This window comes from Ctenocephalides felis, unplaced genomic scaffold (assembly GCF_003426905.1).
Source record: "Ctenocephalides felis isolate EL2017-DRISC unplaced genomic scaffold, ASM342690v1 CF-g0.4_SCAFFOLD_01886, whole genome shotgun sequence".
In the NCBI taxonomy this organism is placed as follows: Eukaryota; Metazoa; Arthropoda; class Insecta; order Siphonaptera; family Pulicidae; genus Ctenocephalides; species Ctenocephalides felis.
Window position 1 is genome coordinate 81862687 of NW_020538040.1, and position 12932 is coordinate 81875618.

At 28.4% G+C, this 12932-nt stretch overlaps 1 protein-coding gene across 3 annotated transcripts in view; it reads right to left on the reverse strand.

Annotated features, from left to right (window-relative positions):
- Positions 1 to 12932, reverse strand: part of LOC113378721 (complexin) — a 548906-nt gene that overhangs the window by 53077 nt on the left and 482897 nt on the right. The window contains exon 2 of one of the 3 annotated variants that reach the window (XM_026619290.1): positions 8048 to 8114. The exons of the other annotated variants lie outside the window; for them this stretch is intronic. The gene's annotated coding sequence lies outside the window, so the exon portion shown is untranslated. The remainder of the gene's footprint in view (positions 1 to 8047; positions 8115 to 12932) is intronic. 3 annotated transcript variants of the gene reach the window in all.

The following is a 12932-nucleotide window of genomic DNA, read 5'->3' on the forward strand; positions in this document are numbered from 1 at the left end:
TACCCAGGCAATTATTTTCAAACGTCCCTTTATGTGATAAATCAAAATCACTCACTTTGTGATTAACAAATTTGATGTATAATCTAGTTATATAAATAATAAATATGGTACATGGAATTGAGTGCGTGCTTGAAATATATGAAACATACATGAAACAACTATGATATTTTTACTGCTAATAATATTTTATATTTACTTGAGTCATAAACACTTAATATGAATAATACTTCAAGTATGCTCATAAAGATGTTAGATTTTGCTCAAATGATAACTGACTTAAATTATTTTTTTATTAAATAGGGTAGGGCGGGGCACAAAAGTCCAATTTGTCTTTGAGCAATTATATTGTGAAAACCTAACCAATTACATCACAAAAATTAACACATATCAAACAAACAACTATCTGACAATGCCCAGTAAAACTTCCAGCTGATACATCATTGTAGAAATGTGTTTGCTGTTTTGTGAAAAATTGTCACGTGGTCCTTTTTATCTAATAGGCCCAAGTCTTATTTGACATTTTAAATGGTTTTTACGATATAATAGCTATATTATTCAACTGAAAAAAAAATCATGGGTATATTTTTCATCGAGATAACATTGTGTATAACCTTGATCTGATATTTCAAAGTGTACTGTATAGTAGTATCTATTGAGTTTTTTTTTTCAAATTTATTTGAACAGCGATCAGAACTAATGGGTTCTATGAGCTGTTGTGATTAATATCTTACAAACTACATTTGTTTTTATTATAGATGGCAACCCAAACAGTTGTCTCATCTCTAAGTGCTGAATTTTTATTATTACAATTGCTGTAATAGTGATGCATTTAATTGGTGCAGCAATGCCGTTTGGGGCTGTTTTCACTTGCAAACATATTGCTATCTATATTTCCAAGTAAAAATCGTTGTCACTGCTGCCTGATAACAGGCCGCTCGAAGTGGGTATCGAACCCGGGACCTCTGAAACAAGTCCCGTCGATCTATTGAGTAATTTAGAAAAAAAAATCTGTAATATTATGTAAATAACTATACAATTGTATGAACTGTAATATGAATGAACATTCATAAATCGCTTCAGTCACTACACGCATAGTTTTAAATAAACTAACTGCCAATATATCTTAATTTTATGCACTAGTAAAGTAACTTGATAAAGATTATTAAAAAAAATCTTTCGTACCATCAACGTCATTTTATTGATATTTTGGAGGCTTATTTATATACGTAATAGAAAAGCTGATATACTATATATTTCACTGTAAATTGATACAAGTAATTCAGTAAGTGTAAACGTGTAAATGTGTAAATGATATTTATTCAAATGAAACATATAAATGACATTTATTCAAATATGGTGACAAATTCCACGTTCATCATATTGTTCAAAGGTATCACGCTATTAGCGAGATTTATATATTATAAATTGAAAAAAAAACCTTTGTGGAGGCATCGCACAGCATTAATTGCTCGCACAAAATGTAATGACGCCGAATTAATTGTATTATTTACTCTACTTTTTATTTTCGCGACGCGCCTCGTGCGAATAAAATTAAAGCGAAATGATTAACAAGCAATCGACAGGGCGGAACGGCGAACCATGCTACGGAAATTTATACATGAAAAACTTTGCATTAATTTTCATTTTTTTCCCATTCAGGAACCATTAATTAAATTACGGATATATTACGCGATGTGAGGCAAATGACAGCTCTCAATGACGTATTATATGGGATATATCGGTGCCCATGTTCCGTACTCGGATCTGTTATGAATGGGGTTGGTAGCACAAATCAATGGCAGAGAAGACAATATGGAAATAAATTTAAAATTGACTAAAATTAACTGCCTAATTTATTGTACACATGTACGAACTATTTTAATGTAATTTCCATTATTTTCAATTTGAATAAAAATATCTATTCGTTAATGTGTTAGTATGACAATGAGCTCAATTTTGAAATTACTCACTGAATTACTATATCGACGACAGGGATCTTTGGATCGAATCCTGTCATTGACTTACAATTAGAAATAAATATATATGTATATATATATATATATATATATATATATATATATATATAGTTAATTTTAAATTAAATAGAATTGGATTTGTTAAGCAGAATTTGAATAAAAATTAGGAGTAAGAATAGAAATTACAGAATTCGAATAGCTGAGTTGTATTAGGAAAAAAAATTAGAACTCGCTGAGGTTAAAAGAAGAATGAAGAAACAAAAAAAAGTAATAAAGAAAGGAGTTGAATAGAATTAGAAGATTTAAATGAAAAAAGAAGTCAAATTGAAGAAAGTAATTGAAACGAGATTGACGATAAAAAATCAAGAATAATATAGTATTATACACACACACACACACATATATATATATATATATATATATATATATATATGTATATATAATACGTATATGTAGATTGTATAAGATATAGAAGATTGTATAGAGTATATATAAATAAAATGTTGTAGGTGGCTAAATTACTTAGAGTAAGCGAGTCCAAGTCAAATAAAAAAAAGTTACATCGATGATGAGACAAAACTAGATTCGACACGTTTGTAACATTAACATTATTTAATAAATAGTGCAAAGATTAAAGTGTGTTCATATTTCCAAGTTAATAACATGTTTTTTAAAATATCCACTGTTAATTCAAAGATAATAAAAAATATTAAGATTAGACAATACTCATTCTATACGTTACGGACAAGTAGGGTATAGCAGGGCTTTATGGTCCGCAGGTAAAAAAGTTTACCAACGATATCTCAAAAACAAGTAAATTTAAGAATTTTTCAATAACAATATTTGAAAGTAGAGGGTTGAAGATGTATAATATCTTAATTTTCACAACGTTGCTATCGTGTGACAGCAATGTTTGAAAATCCATAACAGAAGTTATTTATTTCGTTGTTAGCTTTTTATGATTGTGAGCAGTCTTATTTAATTTGCGTGACATTATTATAATTTTTAAGTGAACGTAATTTGATTGTTTTATAAGAAGGATAGTTAATTCTAAATTAGATTGAACAGTTTTTTTGACAAAAGCTTACACGTAAAAAAGACCAACCAATCCTTTACCCTGTAAAAAATGAAAATAAAATTAAAAGTAAGTTAGATTAAAAAAGCATTTTTTCAAAGAGATAAATTAAATAAATAGTTATTCCAACTGCGCTAAAAATATTTCTGATAAAATACCAGATCAAGGTTATATATAGTGTTATCTCTGACCCACGAAATATATATTTTGCATTGGTTGAGTAATTTAGCTATTATTGCAAAAATCTTCTTTAAAATTGAAAATAAAACATTGGACCTGTTTATCCCCACTTATGTGGTGAAAAAAAACAAGTGATGCATCTTTGGAAAACTGCGTATAAAAGTGCGTAGAAAACAATTTTCTACAAAAATAAATTAGCTGGGAATTTTACTAAACATAGTTCAATAGTTGTTCGATTGACATGTGTTATATATTGCGATGTTATTCATTTGGTCACCACCCAAAGTCAAATTGAACCTTTGTGCCCCGCCCTATCCTATACATATATTTCATGTATAAGAATATAAAGCTTGAAGTAAATTTTAGAATTGAAATTTTTATTGAAGCACAATTTGATTTTTCAGCGAGTGCCTAGTTACAAAATTACAAGTCTCAAAAAATGAAAATTAGAAAATATATGAAAAATTGTTTTAATAGTTCCTAAATAAGGAAACATTCAAGAACCCTGAAACGTACAATATATTTATAAATGTATATATATATATATATAAATATAAATTTATAATAAATATTAAATAGACATATAAAATTTTGATATTTATAATAATAACTTTCAACTGTATGCCCTGTATACATTAATTACAAATAATAATATAAGTATTTAAAATATATTATCGCATAATTTAAAAATAGTCAATGTACCAGATTATAAGGGCAATGAACAATAATAAAAAGAAGTTCAATTTAATTTTCTATAATTAAATAAACTTGCATAAGAATTTAGAAATTTGAAAAGGGAAAAAAAATCTTTTAAGACTATGCTTTATGTGCAATCGAAGATACAACTAACAATATTAATTATCAAAATTTCGGTAGATGTATATAAACTTATACACATGTATAAGGTCTATGATATAAACTCAATTTGTACTGTACAATTCAAAACTCAAACTTTTATATCGGGTTTGGCACAAATAGTAGAAAATAATGTGGATAGCAAACGATAACTTTAAATTTTTCCAACAGATACAAAATTGAGCGCCTTTCGCCTCTCGCCATACAAGAGCGCGCTAATAATTCTGACACATATTTATGCGTTCAGTTAAACATAAAGCGAAATTCGTACGTTCAAATACCAGAATTTAACGTTGATAAAGTACTGCCAAAGTTCAACAGCGCGAACTGAAATTATTTATGGTCGCAAATTTTATCGTTCGCACATAGTTCCAAACACACCCGGCTGTATACAGAAATATTTCAGCTACTAATTAAATTTTACAGGTACACTATTATATTAATTGCTTCAAATATGTTGTACATATTAATTTCGCTACCTATCATACCGCCCGTTAGTGTTATGCGAACGAATTTTATGTTATATGTCATCGATATTTGAAGAGCTTGGAATATTTGACATAGCTTATGCGCACATAACAGAGCATTTCTGATAATTTATTTTTCCATACATAGTTTGAATTTTTTTATTTGCCAGTGTGACAAATTTTTTTTAAAAGCTTTTAGTACAGTTTTTGTAAAAATGTCAAAATATACTACATATGTATTTTTGTTGTTGATCAGATTATGTCGCAAATCATTTATCTTGTAATTTATTTAGATTGTAATTTCTTATTATTGCTATTATAACAAAACATTTATATGTACAATTATTTACTTGTTGTACCCTGTTTTGTATAATAGACGTATTCGACTTTTTTCAAAAAGAGTTGCTTTTTTCCTGGTTTCAATATTTAACATTTTTACTTTTTGGAAAAACTTTGTTTTCTTCAATCGCAAAATAATATGATTCTAGGCATAAAATATGATTTGTTTCTATATTAGAGAAAATCAGATAATTTAAACTTTGACTAAAAAAGGTGACAATATAAATTTTCAAAACATCGGATTAGGGTAGGGTAGGACACAAATTTGCAATTGGAGTAATTATATTGTGAAAACCAAACCAATTATGTCACAACAAATAACACATATCAAACAAACAACTGTTTGACTACGTTCGGTAAAGTCCCAGCTAATTCATCTTTGTGAAAATATGTTTTTTTTCTAATTTTCAAAAATAATTGACGTTTATGTTCCATAGGTGGGTTAAAATAAGACAGCCAGGGGACAAACAGATCGAATGTTTTTCTTAATTTTTTAATTTAAAAAAAAATTTACAAAACAATAGCGACAATATTCAACCAATGGCAATATAAAAATTTCATGGGAAGATTTTTCACAAAGAATACCATGATCTGGCATTTCATCAGAAATTGAGTCGGATTAACTGATATTCTGAATTATTCTCGTACATTGGCTTTTTTCACCTGAATTTACATTTTTATTTAGTATTTTTTATTATTATTATTTGCCAGAGTAAAAGTTCAGTTGGTCCTTTTCACTACACCCATATGTAAAATATTATAAAAGTTATATAAAAATCCAAGTATTTTAGTTTGCAGTAGGCACCTTAATTAAAATATTAGTACTATAGGTATCTAGGTATTACATGTATATGTAATACCTAGATAGGCAGGTGATTTTAACAAAAATAGAAGCAATAAATATAATATTTTTTTTGTGTTTTCACAAAACATGTTTTATCTCCCTGCAAAGAAAACCAAATAACAAGAATTTAAATTATTAATGTAGAACAGAATATAGTAAATAATAACTTGACTTTTTATTTTAATTTCTACTTGGAGTAAAGTTCAATGATTTTTTTTGTAAAATTTCTCTACTTTGTGCAATTTAGCAAGCATATTTTAAAATGTATTTCTACCTCTTAATTATTATTATTCACAAAGATTATAATTTATTTAAATCATTTTCCAAACAAACAGGAGCGCAAACTCGTTGTCGTACGGATTCGCTATTGTACAATTTGCAAATATATTCTCTGCGCTCTTAAATGACAAAGACGAAGACTAAATGCGAAGTTGATGTCGCGTTTAAATATTTAACGTAATAATCTTATTTTTGCTCTCGAATTTAATATTCAGTTTAACTCAAAAAGTTTCCGGAAACTCGTCTTAAATCTCGCGCTATTGAAGTACTCACTCGATTTTTCTTGCAAATATTTGCATACATATATATCATTAATTTTGTATATAGAAATGGTAAAAAGATTTCCACATTTTCGACGAGTAGATGATTTAAAATAGAAATTTAGATTCAAAAAATAAACTACTTACTTTATAATTTTAAGTTTTGAGTTAAGAACTATCAACTTCATATAAGAAAAATAGTATACAAATACTGATATTAATATTAAATTATAGTCCCAAGATAAATGTAAAATGTAACTTAAATCTCTATAAAATTTAGATAAAATCTAAGACATATAACGAGAAGTTTACTGACTTGAAGTAAAACTAGCTAGTTGATTGATTTTAAAAACTTTCGATATCGTTTTTCATATTATTAGAGTCGAGCTTGAATTCAAAGCTTTCTAGTAAGAAAAATATCAAAATTGTTGTTAAAATTATGAAAATTGAAGGCAGTTGTGCGAACTATAATTTTATTAAAGAATAATAAAGTTTAAAAAATGCGTATACAAAAACTATAGTTATATATCGCATTTCAACGGATTGCATTCATTAAAAATAACAACTTGTATGAATCTTTCATAGTGAATTATATAATGCATCAGATCCATATCAACCAGTACACAGGGTTATAAAAATCAAATGCAAATAATAATATAAATCACATTATTGAAAATGATTATAAATTCGGTAATAAATCACGTTTTCAAGTACAGTTGTGTAATTAGATGATTAATCATATTGACGGTTATTTGTATGTTGTTCGCTCATGTAATTTGACGCTCTATATGCTTTCATTGTTTTATTTTACTAATAAATTTATGTTATGTTTGTAGACCAGATTTTATAAAAAAAGGCTTTTATAAGCAATAATTTAATAGCATTTAACTTATTAAGAGAATATTTATAATAAATATAAATAGATGATTATTAAAATTAGAAAAAAACGTATTTATTTAACGAAATTTTAACAACTTGTTACTAAATATATAACTCCGAGGACGATTCGGAATAAATGATTCAAAATTTCAAAACTTATTTTTTAAAGTTTTCCTTTTCAATTTGACTTTTTGAGAAATACAGATTCTTATTACAGTTAAAAAATAGTAAGTTTTAATATTTATTTAGTTTTTAAAGTGAAACAACGAATTGTTAAAATATTACAAAAGTTGGTTTTCTTATCAATATTTTTTGTATGGTGCTTATTAACCCTTTCCACTCGCTAATTCCGAAATTTGTTTGAATTTTGTCGCCGGAGCGGCGGCATCTGAGTCGAAAGGGTTAATTTAAATCAAAGTTCAAAAATGTAACCGTTTCGATCGATTTGATCAAGTAATCGTATCGATTGATTTAACAGATAATTCCAAAAGTATGTTATTAAGTTTAAGACAAAAGTTATAAACTGAAAAGAAAAATCCACAAATCTAAATGTATAATCATACAACAACATGGAATCTAGTATTATCATTTGTTCAAATATTTATTGTTTTTTTACTAGCAGTAGCCTCATTAACTATTTATTTTACTTTTTAATCCAAAATATAAAAAACATAAATTATACAATAGATAGATTTTAATATCATGCACTTATCAATGTAAGAAATAACTACCTATTGCTATTTGCTCATTATTCGGCTCTCACGAAGACATTTCACACCAGTAATTATATAACACAAAAACTGAATAAACGTAAAACAACTTAAAATAAAGCAAAACTCACATGAATCAACAAAAATACGAAATAATAATTATTACTAAATGAAATTTACTACCTTATAATATGAATGAAACCGGTCTCTGGTCATCAGCGAGAGCAGAATGAATTCAGATCTCACTCACCTGTGAACAAAAACAAAAAAACGGTTAATTTGAAGCGGAAAATCCAAATAACAAATATAATAAAATTGTAAAACAAATCACCCTAACAATAGTGCACACTATAAATTAAATAATACCCCATTTAAAAGATTAACACGATTTTTGTTTCGGCGTTGTAGCACGATACACAAATCCATCTGATCGCTATTTTAATATTGATACACCGAGTGTTTCACAAATGCAACAATTAGTGTTTTGTATTTAATGTATTCGGATGTTCATTATTGTTGAAATTACTAAAGCTCTCATGAAACGTAAATAACTCACTACACCGGAACATTATTGAAGTCTGCTTTAAAAACGAGCTTAACACTTTTGAAATAAAAAATATTACCCATTGATTCGATTCCAGTATTTTAATACTATTTGGAATCAGCAAAACGCGCTCAGAATAATTTAAAAGCATATATACAATTAAACCTACCCAAAAGCTCTGTGTCTTTGAGCTTTTATGTATTTCGACATACGTGGAATTGTGCACCGAATCAAAATGAAAAGCTGCTGCTCGCCAATGCAGAGAATTTTAATCAGTTCTATATTTTTTCAGTGAAGTATTTTCCGGTCACGCATATGCAGCGCAAATACCAGATTTAACGAATGAAATATTATAGCGGAAAGAAATCATAAAACTAACATATTAAATGTAAACTACGTATACAGTTAATTATGAAGGAAAAAAAAGCATTTTCCCAGGATTTGTTAGTTTTTCAAAACAAACAAACCATTGAATGTTGTGCTAACATGCTAGCTACAATTCTCATATTTATTATTAATTTAAAAACAATGACACATTTTGTATTTATTTTTAACTTTTTGTAGGGTAAGTTATAGCAATCGTCTATAAATCAACAAGGAAAATGTTTGCATATCTTCACGTTTGAGCGGTTTTTGAACATTTTCGCATACCTCAGAATAAATAGATATGTGTGTGTGTGTGTTTTGTGTGGATACAATTTTTCGTCCACGATTTCGGACGCAGGGGAAACCGAATAAAAATATTCAAAAAACATTCGATTCCTACTGATAGAAAGGTGTGCTGATTAGTTTTGGGCAAAAACAAGTCCACCTGTTTTGGAGATAAGAAGCTACAAATGCAAAACTAGTAGTTTTTGAGAGAACGAAATATTCTTTTTAAATGATTCAAAAAACTTTTCACTTGTATTGTCAAAACCATTGTTTTTGGGGAAAGTTATTTTTTTATTTCTATTTTTTTATTATAGTTTTAATTCTAGCTAAAATATACTTAAAATATCACCCATAAAAATATCTTTGAAAATATTTAATATTTTTCGAATATAATATAATACCGAATATAATATAATATAATACTAATAATAATAATATAATATAATAATAATATATTATAATACCGTAATATTTCATTACGGTACGGAAAGTACCAGCAATTTGCCTTAACTAGTGCCATACATTACTAGTTTTTCTTATACATGACTATACTCAAATAAATACGGTGTTCCATATCGTAACGGTCAAACTCACGGACTCACGGACCCTTGCAAACGGGGTCGTGAGTTCGAACCCCGTTCTGGAGAACCTGACATCGTGCAGCAGCGACGTTCATTTTCACTTAAATATATAGTTCAAAAATACGTTTCCAATTGAAAATAGCCCATTTCGGGCACCGTGGTGTAAAATGGCAATGCAAAATCTCTCACACTATTCTTCCATTAACCGAATTCGAATTTAACTCAGCTCACCAATCTGCTTTAGGACGGTATTATCCATCATTTCCCATTACTCAGATAAAAACAATATATATGTTTATAATATATACGTTTTAATTTCAAAATAAAAGTTTTATCTTGTGTACGTTTTTTATGTATACATTTATGAATCATGCTTTGTGCCATAGAAAATTGTATAAAAACAATACAAATTGATACAATTATTTAATTTGTCAATATATTGGCTTGATAAAAATTCGTTATACAAAGACATGATAAAATGTAACATAAAAATATTCAATTACACTAACGCTAATTGGTGCATATGTACAAAATGTGATAGAAAAATAAACATATATAAAATTCTCTAGCATCTGTTAATTAAATATTTTAAATTCTCATAATTAACGGAATAAGCTATATAAATTATATATTGTACATTCTCATTTAAATTTGGGTAGGGCGGGGCACAAATGTTCAATTTGACTTTGAGAAAAAATATTGTGAAAACCAAACCAATTATATCACTTCAAATAACACATATCAAGCAAACAACTATCTGATTATGTTCAGTAAAATTCCATTCCATTTTTACTTAAAAATCATCATTGTAGAAATGTGTTTTTTTGCTGTTTCTCAAAAATTTGTATTTTTTAATCATAGGGTGAAAGGGTACAACCAGAGGGCGAACAGGTCCAAGATCTTACTTTCAATTTTAAAGTAAAGTTTTCTGAAATAATAGCTACATTATTCAACCAATGTGAAATATAAATTTGCGTTTCTTGATATGGTACTTTGTCAGAAATATTCATCAGCAAAGTTGGAATTACTATTTATTTAATTGCTTATTGTAAACTTGCTTTTTTAACTTAATTCAGTGTTATAATTGAGATCTTTTTATTGATTCCCACTAAATGTAAAAAGTTCTCGTGACCCTTTTTACTCCAACCACGTGTAAGGCATTTTAAAGGTTATGTAAAAAAGTTTTTTTTTTTTTAATATTTTTAACAGCAATCAGAATCTTACGTCCTATGAGCTGTTGGGCTGAAACTTCTCCTTACTTCGTATTTTTTAGATGATAACCCAATGGTTAATCCATCCATATTTGATGATTTTTTTTATTAGAATTAATCTAATAGGGCTGACTTTTTATTGGTGCAGCAATGCCGGACAATGGCTTTTTTCACTTGGAAACATATTGCTATCTATATTTCCAAGTGAAAATCGTTGTCACTGCTGTCTGACAACAGGCTGCTCAAAGTGGGTATCGAACCCGGCACCTCTGATTCAGGTCCCGTCGCTCTTAACCGCTTACCTACGGGCGAGCCCAAAAAAGGGGGGTTGAATCTAACTTAAAAATAACTACATATCGTAATAAAGCAATGAGATAACGTACGCTTAAAAAAATATATTTAGGACTGGAAAACTAAACAACAGTACTCACATATTGCTCACAACCAAAACAACTAACAACGAAAGAAAATACCTTTGATATGAATTTTCTAACATTGCCGTTAATCTCCTGATAGTAACGTCATAAGAATCAAGATGATAGCTGGTTAAACATCTTTTTTCCTCTACTTTCAAATAATGTTGTTAAAATGGTTATTTCAAAATATTCATTTTTTGATTATAGATGTTAGCGCAAATATTTACGGTTCGATTAAATTTTTTGTGGCAACGAATAGAACGAAGAGTAAAATTCGGCACTTTTGCCACAGGCTTTTTTGTGACTTGTTAGTTTGTTTTATTTCCGATAGTGTAGCAAACGATTTGCAGTTTAGGTCATAAAATATTTTATAGCATCCACGTCATCCTTGTTCATATTCAAAAAATATGATTCCTTCCCTTAACGGCTCGGGGCGTGATATTCGCATCGCCCGAGATAAAACCAAACAAACGCCGTTCTTATTTGTATTCTTGTTTCGTTTCGTCGTCTGTCGTCTGTCGTGTCGTTTTCATTTTATAACGCATTTATTAACATAAGACATTGCTTTGAATTGTCAATGCCCTACATTAGAATCACAGTGTCGACCGCATTGTGAACATAAACAGTTGTTCGTAGCTCCTGGGCGTCACTTTAATGGAGACTAAAATTGCGCTTTATTCAGACTTTATTATTGCCTGTCATATAAAACAACTAAACTCCGAGGTTGTAATGCGACCATTAAGCGGATGCGAGTGCCACGTTACTGGCGTCGGATGCCAAATGAAATTACATCGACACATCTTTGCTTTCTCATTTTACATATTGTGCACAAATATGCACGAAACACGTACCTATTTAGCTATAAAAAATACAGCACTCGCACATATACACAAACATACGCATTCAGTTTAAATGTACTCTTGTAACAGCTAATATGTCGAGAATAAAATTCTAATATTTGTTTTGTACGTTTCGACACTAAATATGTACCATCAGTCAGCACCTATTTAAAAATTATTGCAAAATAATAGAACAACTAAAAGAAATATTTAAGCAATTGTAACCTCACCAGAAGAGTATAAAAAAAGATAAAATATGTTTCAAAATTATATTTAAAAAGTGGGTACAAAATTTAATTAAAAATAAAAATAATAAAATTAAAATGGAAAATTTGCATCCACTAATAGATCCTAATTAATAATTTGGGAGATCATATAAGAATGTCATCATATGATTAGGTTAGTTAATTTTGTTGTTAATAAAGGGTAGAGCGGAGCTTTAAGGTCTACCACCGATATCTCAAAAACAAGTAACGTAAAGAATTGTTATTCAACAATATTTGAATTAAGATGTGTACCCAGCCATCGCCTTGATGCTTACGACGTTGCTATCGGGAAATAAACGGCAATGTTTGAAAATCCATAACAAAAGTATTTTTTTCGTTCTTTGTTTTTTTTGGTTGTGAGGATTATTGTTTAGTTCACAAGTTAATATAATTTTTAAGTATACGTTATTTAAATATTTGTTAAGATTTATTGCCAATTTTTAGTTAGATTCAACAGTTTTTTATATTTAACCTCTATAAAAGCTTACTCCTTTACACGCCAAAGCAGGGTGGGGTAAAAAATACCAACTGAACCTTTACTCTAGCAAATTAAAAAAAAA